The sequence below is a fragment of the Salmo salar genome, chromosome 19, assembly GCF_965601325.2.
Source record: "Salmo salar chromosome 19, fSalSal1, whole genome shotgun sequence".
Classification (NCBI taxonomy): domain Eukaryota; kingdom Metazoa; phylum Chordata; class Actinopteri; order Salmoniformes; family Salmonidae; genus Salmo; species Salmo salar.
In genome coordinates, this window is record NC_138309.1 from 56,999,090 (window position 1) to 57,012,868 (window position 13,779).

General features: G+C 43.3%; 1 protein-coding gene across 4 annotated transcripts in view; it reads right to left on the reverse strand.

Moving 5' to 3' along the window:
* The window catches only part of LOC106579340 (formin-like protein 1), a 50,892-nt gene that overhangs the window by 34,185 nt on the left and 2,928 nt on the right, over window positions 1–13,779 (reverse strand). The gene's annotated exons all lie outside the window — the stretch shown is intronic.

Sequence of the window (13,779 nt, forward strand, 5' to 3'; positions counted from 1 at the left end):
ACCCCTCTTACATAGGAACATAGCCCAACAAACCCTGAACCACATAAAACAAACACCCCCTGCCACGTCCTGACCAAACTACAATAACAAATAACCCCTTTACTGGTCAGGACGTGACAGGATTTGGCTAAGGTGTATGTAAACTTCCGACTTCAACTGTATATATATATATATATATATATATATTATTTGTACTTTTACTTTTGATATTTAAGTATATTTTAGCAACTACATTTACTTTTTGATAATTAAGTATATTTAAAACCAAATACTTTTAGACTTTTACTCAAGTAATATTTTACCGGGTGACTTTCACTTTTACTTGAGTCATTTTCTATTAAGGTATCTTTACTTTTACTCAAGAATGACAATTGAGTACCTTTTCCTCCACTTCGGGATATACACTCGTAGAAAAAAGGGTTCCAAAATGGTTCTTTGGATGTCCCCATATGTGGAAAGGGTTCTTCGGATGTCCCCGATGTTGAAAGGGTTCTATTTGTAATATTGAACCCAAAATTGTTCTACCTGGAACCAAAAGGGTTCTACCAGGAACTAAATATGGATCTTCAAAGGGTTATCCTATGTGGACAGCCTAAGAACCCTTTTAGGGTCCAGATAGCACTGTTTTTTCCTAAGGAGATACGAAGGAGAGTCTGAGGAACGGAGTGGCGAAAGAGAATTGTACTTTTCAATTCACATTACATCCTTGCATTACTTTGCTCCCGAGTGGTGAAGCGGTCTAAGGTACTACATCTCAGGGCAAGATTTTTTAACATTTTTATTTCACCTTTATTTAACTAGGTAGGCCAGTTGAGAACAAGTTCTCATTTACAACTGCGACCTGGCCAAGATAAAGCAAAGCAGTGTGACACAAACAACAACACAGAGTTACACATGGAATAAACAAACGTACAGTCAATAACACAATAGAAAAAAATCTATATACAGTGTGTGCAAATGAGGTAAGATTAGGGAGGTAAGGCAATAAATAGGCCATAGTGGCAAAGTAATTACAATTTAGCAATTAATCAATGGAGAGATAGATGTGCAGAAGATGAATATGCAAGTAGAGATACTTGGGTGCAAAGGAGAATATATATATATATATATATATATATATATATATATATATAATATATATATATATATATATATATATATGTATATATGGGGATGAGGTAGTTGGATGGGCTATTTACAGATGGGCTATGTACAGATGCAATGATCTGTGAGCTGCTCTGACAACTGATGCTTAAAGTTAGTGTCTCCAGCTTCAGTGATTTTTGCAGTTCGTTCCAGTCATTGGCAGCTGGTAGAGAACTGAAAAGAAAGGCAGCCAAAGGAGGAAAAGACTTTGGGGGTGACCAGTGAAATATACCTGCTGGAGCGCGTGCTACGGGTGGGTGCTGATATGGTGATGAGTCAGCTGAGATAAGGTGGGGCTTTAACTAGCAAAGACTTATAGATGACCTGGAGCCAGTGGGTTTGGCAACAAATATAAAGCGAGGACCAGCCAACGAGAGCATACAGGTCGCAATGGTGGGTAGTATATGGGGCTTTGGTGACAAAACGGATGGCACTGTGATAGACTGCATCCAATTTGCTGAGTAGAGTGTTGGAGGCTATTTTGTAAATTACATCGCCGAAGTCAAGGATCGGTAGGATAGTCAGTGTTACGAGGGTATGTTTGGCAGCATGAGTGAAAGATGCTTTGTTGCGAAATAGGAAGCCGATTCTAGATTTAATTTTGGATTGGAGATGCTTAATGTGAGTCTGGAAGGAGAGTTTACAGTCTAACCAGACACCTAGGTATTTGTAATTGTCCACATATTCTAAGTCAGAACCGTCCAGAGTAGTGATGCTGGACGGGCGGGCAGGTGCGGGCAGCGATCGGTTGAAGAGCATGCATTTAGTTTTACTTGCATTTAAGAGCAGTTGGAGGCCACGGAAGGAGAGTTGTATGGCATTGAAGCTCGTCTGGAGGTTAGTTAACACAGTGTCCAAAGAAGGGCCAGATGTATACAGAATGGTGTCGTCTGTGTAGAGGTGGATCAGAGAATCACCAGCAGCAAAAGCGACATCATTGATGTATACAGAGAAAAGAGTCGGCCCGAGAATTGAACCCTGTGGCACCCCCATAGAGACTGCCAGAGATCCGGACAACAGGCCCTCCGATTTGACACACTGAATTCTGTCTGAGAAGATGCGTCACTACAGCCCCTGGTTCAAATCCAGGCTGTATCACATCCGGCCGTGATTGGGAGTCCCATAGGGCGGTGCACAATTGGACCAACGTCGTCCCGGTTTGGGTAGGCCGTCATTGTAAATAAGAATTTGTTCTTTACTGACTTGCCTAGTTAAAGGTTAAAAAAAATATTGTGGCTGGCGATGTAACATTTTTAGTCTGCAGTTCAAATGAAACATCAGAGTAGCCAGTATAGTAAGCACAAACTATTCAGCAATGAAAACCTTTTCTTCTAAAACATGTTACACTATTGAATAATGCAACCAAACCATATTACACTCTGAATTAAAAAAGCAATTCACAAGCATGTATATGCAGACAACTAAAAGGTTTATTTTCTTATCTGTGGGCTACACTGATTACATTTTAGCTTCAAGGCAAAAGCCCAGAGTTCGTTGCTATAATAGCATGTCTTCAACAAGTAACATTAGCCTATCAAAAATGATCGATTAACCCTCTCATACGAATATAAAAGTACAGTAGGCCTAGCTTACAACATTACAACAAGCCAGGCTTCATTTTGATCAATATCATGCAAATCATTACATGTGGTAAAAGCAAATTGTGACTGAAAATCTGGGTATAAGTGAATTCACCTCAACAAGCTCTTTTATTTGGAAGCCCATACCCCGTGATGTAGTGGTACCTGGAGAAGAGGGTATACTCAGATTTTGCTAAAATGTACTCTGTACTCGGAATTACCTAAAATGATAAATCCCATATTGGTCTTTCACAGTCAGGCCAACACAAGCTGTACTGTGCAAGTAGACTAATAGTAGGCCTACTATTGAGACAGATAAATAAGGCTGTCAACTGGATGTTCTATGTCCACAACAATGCTTAAACCACATCATGAGACCGCCTTTGAGGTCTGGGAAAAATCGAAGAAAATGTAATTCAAGTGTGCAGGCACCTAGCACTGTTGTTTGGTTATCAGTGTTTTTGTAGCACACATGAAATGGAGTTTGCAAAACAAATGGCTACTGGATTGATACAAATAATTATGATATCATTCTGCCTACATAGGCTACTTTGTAGCTAGTTAACATAACATTTAGGTTTTTGGGAAAGCCTTTCCAGTTATCACAAGTCGGCTTGGCCTATTAACATCTAGCTATATTTTTCCGGTTCCTTAATTGCTTGAAACCTGGATGTTTTGCTTCATATTATGAGGCATGCGGAGCCAAAATCCGACCATAGAAATGTTGAGGGAAATATTTTATAAACACTTCCTCATATGCACTCTCCTGACTGTTCTATTGGTTTTCAAATCAACCTTCATTCATAATCTAGCAGCCAAAGGCATTATCCTACCCACTGGGCACAGACATCAATTCAACGTTTGTTGCAAGTTGGTTCAATGTTATTTAATTGAAATGGCATGTAAACAATGTTGATTCAACCAGTGTGTGCCCAGTGGGAAGTCATATTAGTAATCCATGATAGTTGTTGCATCTTTAGATCTCCCAACTTTGCCATTTTCAAATGGATATTTCCATCTCTGTCCATTAAACTGGTTGCATGTGCGGTACAGATTTTAAAACATGTTTTCCCGTAAATTGTATTTTGGAAGGCTGTATTTTGGAGGCTATATACAGTAGCGAGGCTATAACAGTAGCGGGGCTATATAGAGGCACCAGTTAGTCGGGCTAATTGAGGTAGTATGTACATGTAGGTATGGTTAAAGTGACTATGCATATATGATGAACAGAGAGTAGCAGAGCGTAAAAGAGGGGTTGGGGGACATACACAATGCAAATAGTCTGGGTAGCCATTTGATTACCTGTTCAGGAGTCTTATGGCTTGGGGGTAAAAGCTGTTGAGAAGCCTTTTGGTCCTAGACTTGGCGCTCTGGTACCGCTTCCCATGCGGTAGTAGAGAGAACAGTCTATGACTGGGGTGGCTAGGGTCTTCGACAATTTTTAGGGCCTTCCTCTGACACCGCCTGGTGTAGAGGTCCTGGATGGCAGGCAGCTTAGCCCCAGTGATGTACTGGGCCGTACACACTACCCCCTGTAGTGCCTTGCGGCCAGAGGACTAGCAGTTGCCATACCAGACAGTGATGCAACCAGTCAGTGGCTCTCGATGTTGCAGCTGTAGAACCTTTTGAGGATCTGAGGACCCATGCCAAATCTTTTTAGTTTCCGGAGGGGGAATAGGCTTTGTCGTACCCTCTTCACTTCTGTCTTGGTGTGTTTGGACCATTCTAGTTTGTTGGTGATGTGGACACCAAGGAACTTGAAGCTCTCAACCTGCTCCACTACAGCCCAGTCAATGAGAATGGGGGCGTGCTCGGTCCTCCTTTTCCTTTAGTCCACAATCATCTCCTTAGTCTTGGTTACGTTGAGGGATAGGTTGTTATTCTGGCACCACCCGGCCAGGTCTCTGACCTCCTCCCTGTAGGCTGTCTCGCCGTTGTCGGTGATCAGGCCTACCACTGTTGTGTCGTCTGCAAACTTAATAATGGTGGTGGAGTTGTGCCTGGCCACGCAGTCGTGGGTGAACAGGGAGTACAGGAGGGGACTGAGCACACACACCGTGGCAGATGTGTTGCTACCTACCCACACCACCTGGAGGGTGGCCCGTCAGGAAGTCCAGGATCCAGTTGCAGAGGAAGGTGTTTAGTCCCAGGATCCTTAGCTTAGTGATGAGCTTTGAGGGTACTATGGTGTTGAGCTGTAGTCAATGAATAGCATTGTCACGTAGGTGTTCCTTTTGTCCAGGTGGGAAAGGGCAGTGTGGAGTGCGATAGAGATTGCATCATCTGTGGATCTGTTGGTGTGGTATGCAAATTGGAGTGGATCTAGGGTTTCTGGGATAATGGTGTTGATGTGAGTCCTTACCAGCCTTTCAAAGCACTTCATGTCTACGGACGTGAGTACTAAGGGTCTGTAGTCATGTAGGCAGGTTGCCTTAGTGTTCTTGGGCACAGGGACTATGGTGGTCTGCTTGTAACATATTGGTATTACAGACTCAATCAGGGACATGTGGAAAATGTCAGTGAAGACACCTGCCAGTTGGTCAGCACTTGCCCAGAGTACACGTCCTGGTAATCTGTCTGGCCCCGCGGCCTTGTGAATATTGATCTGTTTAAAGGTTTTACTCACGTCAGCTACAGAGAGTGTGATCACACAGTCGTCCGGAACAGCTGATGCTCTCATGCATGCCTCAGTGTTGCTTGCCTCAAAGCGAGCATAGAAGTGATTTAGCTCATCTGGTAGGCTCGTGTCACTGGGCAGCTTGCGGCTGTGCTTCCCTTTATAGTTTGTAATAGTTTGCAAGCCCTGCCACATAAGACGCGCATCGGAGCCGGTGTAGTACGATTCATTCTTAGCCCTGTTTTGACGCTTTGCCTGTTTGATGGTTTGTCGGAGGGCATAGCAGGATTTCTTATAAGCTTCCGGGTTAGTGTCCCACTCCTTGAAAGTGGCAGCTCTACCCTTTAGCTCAGTGCAAATGTTGCCTATAATTCATGGCTTCTGGTTGGGGTATGTACATACAGTCACTATGGGGACAACGTCCTCGATGCACTTATTGATAAAGCCAGTGACTGATGTGGTCTACTCCTCAATGCCATCGGAAGAATCCCAGAACATGTTCCAGTCTGTGATAGCAAGACAATCCTGTAGTTTAGCATCTGCTTCATCTGACCACTTTTTTATAGACCGAGTCACTGGTGCTTCCTGCTTTAATTTTTGCTTGTAAGCAGGAATCAGGAGGATAGAATTGTGGTCAGATTTACCAAATGGAGGGCGAGGGAGAGCTTTGTACGCGTCTCTGTGTGTGGAGTACAGGTGATCTAGAATTTTTTCCCTCTGGTTGCGCATTTAACATGTTGATAGAAATTTGTAAAACTGATATAAGTTTCCCTGCATTAAAGCCTCTAGGAGCGCCCCCCCCCCCCCCCCCCCCCAAGAGTACCGTATGAGTATCTTTTCAATTACAGACGCGAAGGCCTACATGATCAATCAAATCCCATTTTATTTGTCACACGCGCCGAATACAGTGAAAGGCTTACTTACAAGTCCTTAACCAAAAATGCAGTTCAAGAAATAGAGTTAAGAAAAAATGTACTAAACAAACTAAAGTAAAAAAAAGTAACATAAGAAAACTACATAACATTAACAAGGCTATATACAGGGGACGCCAGTGCCGAGTCAATGTGTGAGGGTACAGGTTAGTCGAGGTAATTTGTAAAGTGACTATGCATAGATAATAAACAGCGAGTAGCAGCAGTGTAAAAATAAAGGGGGGGGGGGGGGGGGGTTCAATGTAAATAGTCTGGGTGGCCATTTGATTAATTGTTCAGCAGTCTTATGGCTTGGGGGGTAGAAGCTGTTAAGGAGCCTCTTGGACCTAGACTTGGCGCTCCTACCACTTGCCGTGCGGTAGCAGAGAGAACAGTCTATGACTTGGGTGACAGGAGTCTCTGACAATGTTTTGGGCCTTCCTCTGACACCGCCTAGTATATAGGTCCTGGATGTTAGGAAACTTGGCCCCAGTGATGTACTGGGCCGTATGCACAACCCTCTGTAGCGCCTTGCGGTCAGATGTCGAGCAGTTTCCATACCAGGCAGTGATGCAACCGGTCAGGATGCTCTCAATTGGGCAGCTGTATAACTTTTGGAGGATAGGTTGTACTCCTGGCACCACACTGCCAGGTCTCTGATCTCCTCCCTATAGGCTGTCTCATCGTTGTCGGTGATCAGTTTGCTGACCACTGTTGTGTCGTCAGCAAACTTAATGATGGTGTTGGAGTCGTGCTTGGCCACACAGTCGTGGGTGAACAAGGAGTACAGGAGGGGACTAAGCACGCACCCCTGAGGGGCCCCAGTGTTGAGGAGCAGCGCGAAAGATGTGTTGTTGCCTATCTTTACCACCTGGGGGTGGCCCATCAAGAAGTCTAGGATCCAGTTGCAGATGGAGGTGCCCAGTCCCAGTGTCCTTAGCTTAGTGATGAGCTTTGTGGGCACTATGGTGTTGAATGCTGAGCTGTAGTCAATGAACAGCATTCTCACATAGGTGTTCCTTTTGTCCAGGTGGGAAAGAGAAGTGTGGAGTGCGATTGAGATTGAGTCATCTGTGGATCTGTTGGAGCGGTATGCAAATTGGAGTGGGTCTAGGGTTTCCAGTATAATGGTGTTGATGAGAGCCATTGACCAGCCTTTCAAAGCACTTCATGGCTACCGGTGTGAGTGCTAGGGGGTGGTAATCATTGAGGCAGGTTACCTTCGCTTTCTTGGGCACAGGGACTATGGTGGTCTATTTTAAAGATGTAGTAGGTATGACTGACTTCGTCAGGGAGAGATTGAAAATGTCAGTGAAGGCACTTGCCAGTTGGTCCGGGCATGCTTTGAGTACACATCATGGTAATGTGTCTTGCCCCGCGGCTTTGTGAATGTTGACCTGTTTAAAGGTCTTGCTCACATCGGCTACGGATTTGTCTGCAACCCTTCATACAGCGAGCTTAGTTTTTGTCTAATCGGAGTTGTTGTCTCTTTGTCTGTGTAAAGGGTTTTAATGTTTTCATCCTCCCTAGGGATAGGAGTTTTTCCAGGTGTTTTTTACCATATGACCTTATTAGAAAAATGATCTGGTCCCATCATAGCCCATATAAAACCGTTTTTTACATCTGATTAATTACTACTAGTGTCCAGAGTTGGTTAGGTTAGTCTACTACCAGATCAGGAAAAACTCTGAGCCCCAGGAAAACAATTCCCCCCCGCAGCACTATGGGACCTATGGTGCCACCTACAAATGAAAAAACATATCCTATTTGTATGAACAAAAACATTTGGGTGGTGGGGATGGGCTTCCATAGTTTTACATGGCTCAGTACAGCCGGCAGCTACAGCGACGATTTCAGAGTGTAACAGGTTGTTTCCTGCAATTTCTGGTAAAATCTCAATAAAAAAAGTATAAAATATTAGTAAAATCTCTATGCATTTCACATGTTACAAAAACATTGCTCTGCTGTTGTCACGTCCTGACCAGTTAAGGGTTATTTGTTGTTGTAGTTTGGTCAGGACGTGGCAGAGGGTATTTGTTTTATATGGTTCGGGGTGGTGGTGTATGCAGTAGGGTGTTTTATTTATGTATTCCGGGGTTTTTGGGCACTGCTCTGTGTTTATGTATTTCTATGTTAAGTCTGTCTAGTTAGTTGTGGGTATAGGTTATAGGTTTGTTTTCTATGTATAGTTAATTGGGGTTGGACTCCCAATTGAAGGCAGGTGTGTTGAGTTGCCTTTGATTGGGAGTCCTATATAATAGGGTGTGTTTGTCTTTGTGTTTTGTGGGTAGTTGTATTTCGCACTGCTAGTCTTCATTTAGCCTGTGAAACTGTCCTTCGTCGTTCTTGTTGTTTTCTCGTGTTCAACGTCATTTAATAAATTAAGATGATGAGCACCAACTCTGCTGCGAATTGGTCCACGTTCTCAGATGACGATTTCTCTATATCGTCGGAAGATGAAGAAACTTGTGACAGCTGTAACCATTTACAGTGCCTTCGGAAAGTATTCAGAACCCTTGACTTTTTCTACATTTTGTTACGTTACAACCTTATTCTAAAATTGATTAAGTAAAAATACCCAATAATGACAAAGTAAAAACAGGTTTTTAGACATTTTTGCAAATGTATTCAAAATAAAAAACAAAAATACCTTATTTACATAAGTATTCAGACCCTTTACTATGAGACTCGAAATTGAGCTCAGGTGCATCCTGTTTCCATTCATCATCCTTGATGTTGCTAAAACTTGATTGGAGTCCACCTGTAGTAAATTCAATTGATTGGACATGATTTGGAAAGGCACACACCTGTCTATATAAGGTCCCACAGTTGACAGTGCATGTTACAGCAAAAACCAAGCCATGAGGTCGAAGGAATTGTCCTTAGAGCTCCAAGACAGGGTTGTGTCGAGGCACAGATCTGGGGAAGGGTATCAAAAAATGTATGCAGCATTGAAGGTCCTCAAGAACACCGTGGCCTCCATCATTCTTAAATGGAAAAATTTGGAACCACCAAGACTCCTAGAGCTGTCCGCCTGGCCAAACTGAGCAATCGGGGGAGAAGGGCCTTGGTCTGGGAGGTGACCAAGAACTCGATGGTCACTCTGACAGAGTTCTTGAGTTCCTATGTGGAGATGGTAGAACCTTCCAGAAGGACAACAATCTCTGCAGCACTTCACCAGTCAGGCCTGTTTGGTGGAGTGGCCAGACGGACACCACTCCTCAGTAAAAGGCACATGACAGCCCCTTGCCAAAAGGCACCTAAAGACTCTCAGACCATGAGAAACTAGATTCTCTGGTCTGATGAAACCAAGATTGAACTGGCTTGAACCTGGCACCATCCCTACGGTGACGCATGGTGGTGGCAGCATCATGCTGTGGGGATATTTTTCAGCGGCAGGGACTGGGAGACTAGTCAGGATCGAGGCAAAGATGAACAGAGCAAAGTACAGAGATCCTTGATGAAAACCTGCTCCAGAATGCTCAGGCCCTCAGAATGGAGCGAAGGTTCACCTTCCAACAGAACAACGAACCTATGCACACAGCCAAGACAACACAGGAGTGGCTTTGGGACAAGTCTCTGAATGTCCTTGAGTGGCCCAGCCAGAGCCTGGACTTGAACCCGATCGAACATCTCTGGAGAGACCAGGAAATAGCTGTGCAGCAACGCTCCTCATCCAACCTGACAGAGCTTGAGAGGATCTGCAGATAATACCCAAGATCTGCAGATCATACCCAAGAAGACTTGAGTCTCTAATTGCTGCCATATGTGCTTCAACTAAATACTGAGTAAAAGGTCTGAATACTGGGGTCTGAATACTGGAATACACTGGAATACTGGAATATTGAATACTGGTAGGAGTGTTGGCTCAATGAGACAATTCTGTTCATACAACCCTGCTTCAAGGGATGTAACTGTCAGACAAATGTCGAGCGGTACCTCCGCTGATAGCGGTCAAGACGTAGCAAGTACGCAAATGTATATTTGAGTAATATGTGTAGACGACGGTATTTTTACCAAAAGTGTAGTAAGTGTGAAGAGGCTCTAAGAGTGTACTAGAGAAAGGGAGGTCAAAGGTGAGAATGAGAAACTGCATTGCATGCTATTTGTTAAGCTAGACCTAATAAAACTAATAGCAAATTGCATTTACATACAGTATGTACAGTGTCTATAGTAACCATGAAAATTAATATCCTGTCAAATTCCAGCCTTGAATTCAGGTGGAGGAGCTGAGACTTTGTAATAATTACTGTCTCTACTCAGAGTCTTGATGTGCTGTACCTGGCAACCAAACTGCCTTTAGGGGTCTTTATTGACAAAGGTCCTTTGTATGAGGTTCTGTAATGGAAACCTGAGTTGGTCCCCACCAATGTGCAGTCTAGGGAGCCATCTTGGCTACCTGATAGCCTATCACCTGTCTCCTCAGTGGAGCAGAAAAGAAAATCGCCATCAGTTTCTCAGAGGTACCCTATCATTTCATACATGCATGTGTACACAAACATGCTCAAAGTAAATTCACACACTTGTGAGAAACTCGAAACACACAGGTAGGCTGCATCCTAATAAGGAATACATGTTTTCATGCACTCATATACAGACTGGCATGAATACGCAGGCGCACACACTTACACACGCTCATCTACAGAACACAAATCCACAGATCCACATTTACACATCCACCCACTACCCCATTGGCCACTGGGAAATATGCAAAGGAGTATGCAAAGTGCAGAGGAGAGCTGCTCAATGTAAATTTGAATAGGGAGAGTGAGCAGAGTTGAGCCAAGGCTTCCCTTTAAGCACCTTGTTATTGGAACCACTTACAGGACATCATCCTGATGTCTGCAGTTAAGATTCTAAACTGCTTCAGTTTCAGCACTTAACCCGATCGTTATGTAACATATAGGTTGTTCATGGAATATTAATCCCGAGCGAGCACACGCATGCAGGCACACACAGGAACACACGCACACACACACACACACACACACACACACACACACACACACACACACACACACACACACACACACACACACACACACACACACACACACACACACACACACACACACACACACACACACACACACACACACACACACACACACAGAAACCCGCAGTGCCACCCTTGTAGGTGATTGACAGCTGACACTCTGGTATTGTTTAATAGTGTCTAATCTATTAACACTGGGACAGGCTGGCCGTGATGGTTCTACAGCCGCATTTCACATCTTCATCTGTAGATCTAGAAGTACAGGTTTTGCTGCACCCCAACCAGCCTGCTTGGAATGCAACCAGAGTAGGATGTTTGGCACAGCAGAGATTTGCTATGCACACTCAGCATTAGATGAAGAGGGGGTGGATCCGTGGGTGTCGGGTAAGGGTGTGTGTGGAGGGGAGGGGGGGTGTGATGTAGGGGGATGATCTGTCTTTAGTGTTCTCTCCGCAATAGAGTGATGTAGCAAAAAAAAGGCTCATTCTCGTACAGAGGAACATGTGTGCTTATGCGTACTAAGACGATGTACAGTAGATGTGACACACGTGGACATGCTGGACGATGTTGGATCGTACAGCAGATGTAAAACCCACGGACATGCTGATACGTATGTTATAACACACCAGACGCACGCACGTGCGCACGCACGCACACACGCACACACACGCACACAGGGAAGTGCACCCTGGTTTGACAGCATATCAGTTTGCACTGGCTGTATGCAAAGCTCTTGAGCCTCGACACCTGCCAAGTTGATTCATTACATTAAAAACTCTGGTTTCTAGACGTTTATTCCTAGCTGGCCACCCATAATGTCCCCCCTCCCTCCTCACCCGGTAACATAATTTCTGAAATTGAATTGGCTACAATGGGAAATAATAGTAATCACAAACCGCAGTTGGGTTCACAAGTTTGGACAGCACAGTACAGCATAGTACAGTACAGCACTGTAGAGTACAGTAAAAAAAGAATATAGTTCAGTACAGTACTGTACCCTAGAGTAGAGTTCAGCACAGTACACTGTAAGCACACTAGAGTTGAGTACACTATAATGTACTGTACTCTATCTACTGTACTGTACTGTACTGACACTCTTACTCTGTACTGTACTGTACTGTACTGTACTGAACTCTACTCTGTACTGTACTGTACTGAGCTCTACTGTGCTGTACGTTGATGTCCGAACTTGTGAAACATTTGATTGGTTCAGATTTGGTCCGGTCCAAACCAACTAAATGTGGTCTTGTTTGGGGGCAGAACTCATTAAAATAGTAGCCAGTGTCTAGAATAATACCCAAATATGCAACAAAGGATATTTCATATTTATGACTACAGTAAGTGCCTATCAAGTGCCAAATAAAGTAACAGAGTTGATCATAACGGGGTTGACCGTAACACGGTTCATGATTTCATCTTAAATCAGCCATGAATCCCCTTGTGACAGGGGGAATAGAAGCTTGGGAATAGAAGCAACGGGGAGTGTCAATTGAATACAAGCTTCACAAAAAAAATGAAATTGTTAAAACATTTACAGCCTATTTATCTATGGGTAACAGGGTGAATGCATTATGCTCGACACAGTTTTCTACAACAAAACACCAGGAAATGGCCAAAAAGAGTACAATCAGCTTACCTGCTTTTACACTATAATTTGACTATTAGACAGACGTTCAATGTTCCTTTAGAAAATATTTTAAAAGGAATAGTTTCAACGAGAGATCAGTTCACGTCACAGGGTTGACCTTAAAATGACGGACAGATGTAAATGAATCATTGAAATAAATATAAATATGAATCTTCAGGAGTGACTTTGTCAAAGCAACAAAATAACTAGGGCTTTACAATAATGGTGAAAACGTGGAGAAATGTTGGGGTTAAGTGGGTTAAAATAGTCCTAAAAGTCACAGAGGGTGCACGGAGGAACATGTCAAAATGCTGAATTTTGGCACTTAAGCAAGTCTTTATTAATTAAAAAAATCACATTGATTGAATTCTCCATGTGGTCTATATTAAAGGGGCCTTCATTTAATATAACAGGCTTTTAAAATGCAATATTGGTGCACAATTTCTACTTAAAATACAGTATCAAAGGGACACAAAAGGCACTCATTTCGTGGAACGACCCAAATTGAACCTAACCATTAGAGCCATTATACTTGTGGAGTTCTGAGAGAATTCTATAGAAGTAGGCTAAGAAATTTAGTGAATACTTTCTCGCAACAATCCAAAAAAGGCAAAAAAAAGTGTTATTTTCCTGAAGAGAATAAGCATCTCTCCCCATGGTGAGTCACTTGGTTAATAAGCTAAAGGCCACATCTCATCCTCATGTGGTGGTATGACTCAGGTAATAGAGACATGTTCCTGACAAAGATCTGACTGTGACCTGAATGACACACACGTTTCTCTCAGCAACACCATTTTCAGATATCATTTCTGTCCAGTCAGTTAATCGCATTCTAGACTGCTTTGAATTACAGGGCCAGACATCGAGTAACACTAACCATCAGGCTGACGTATCAGTATCAT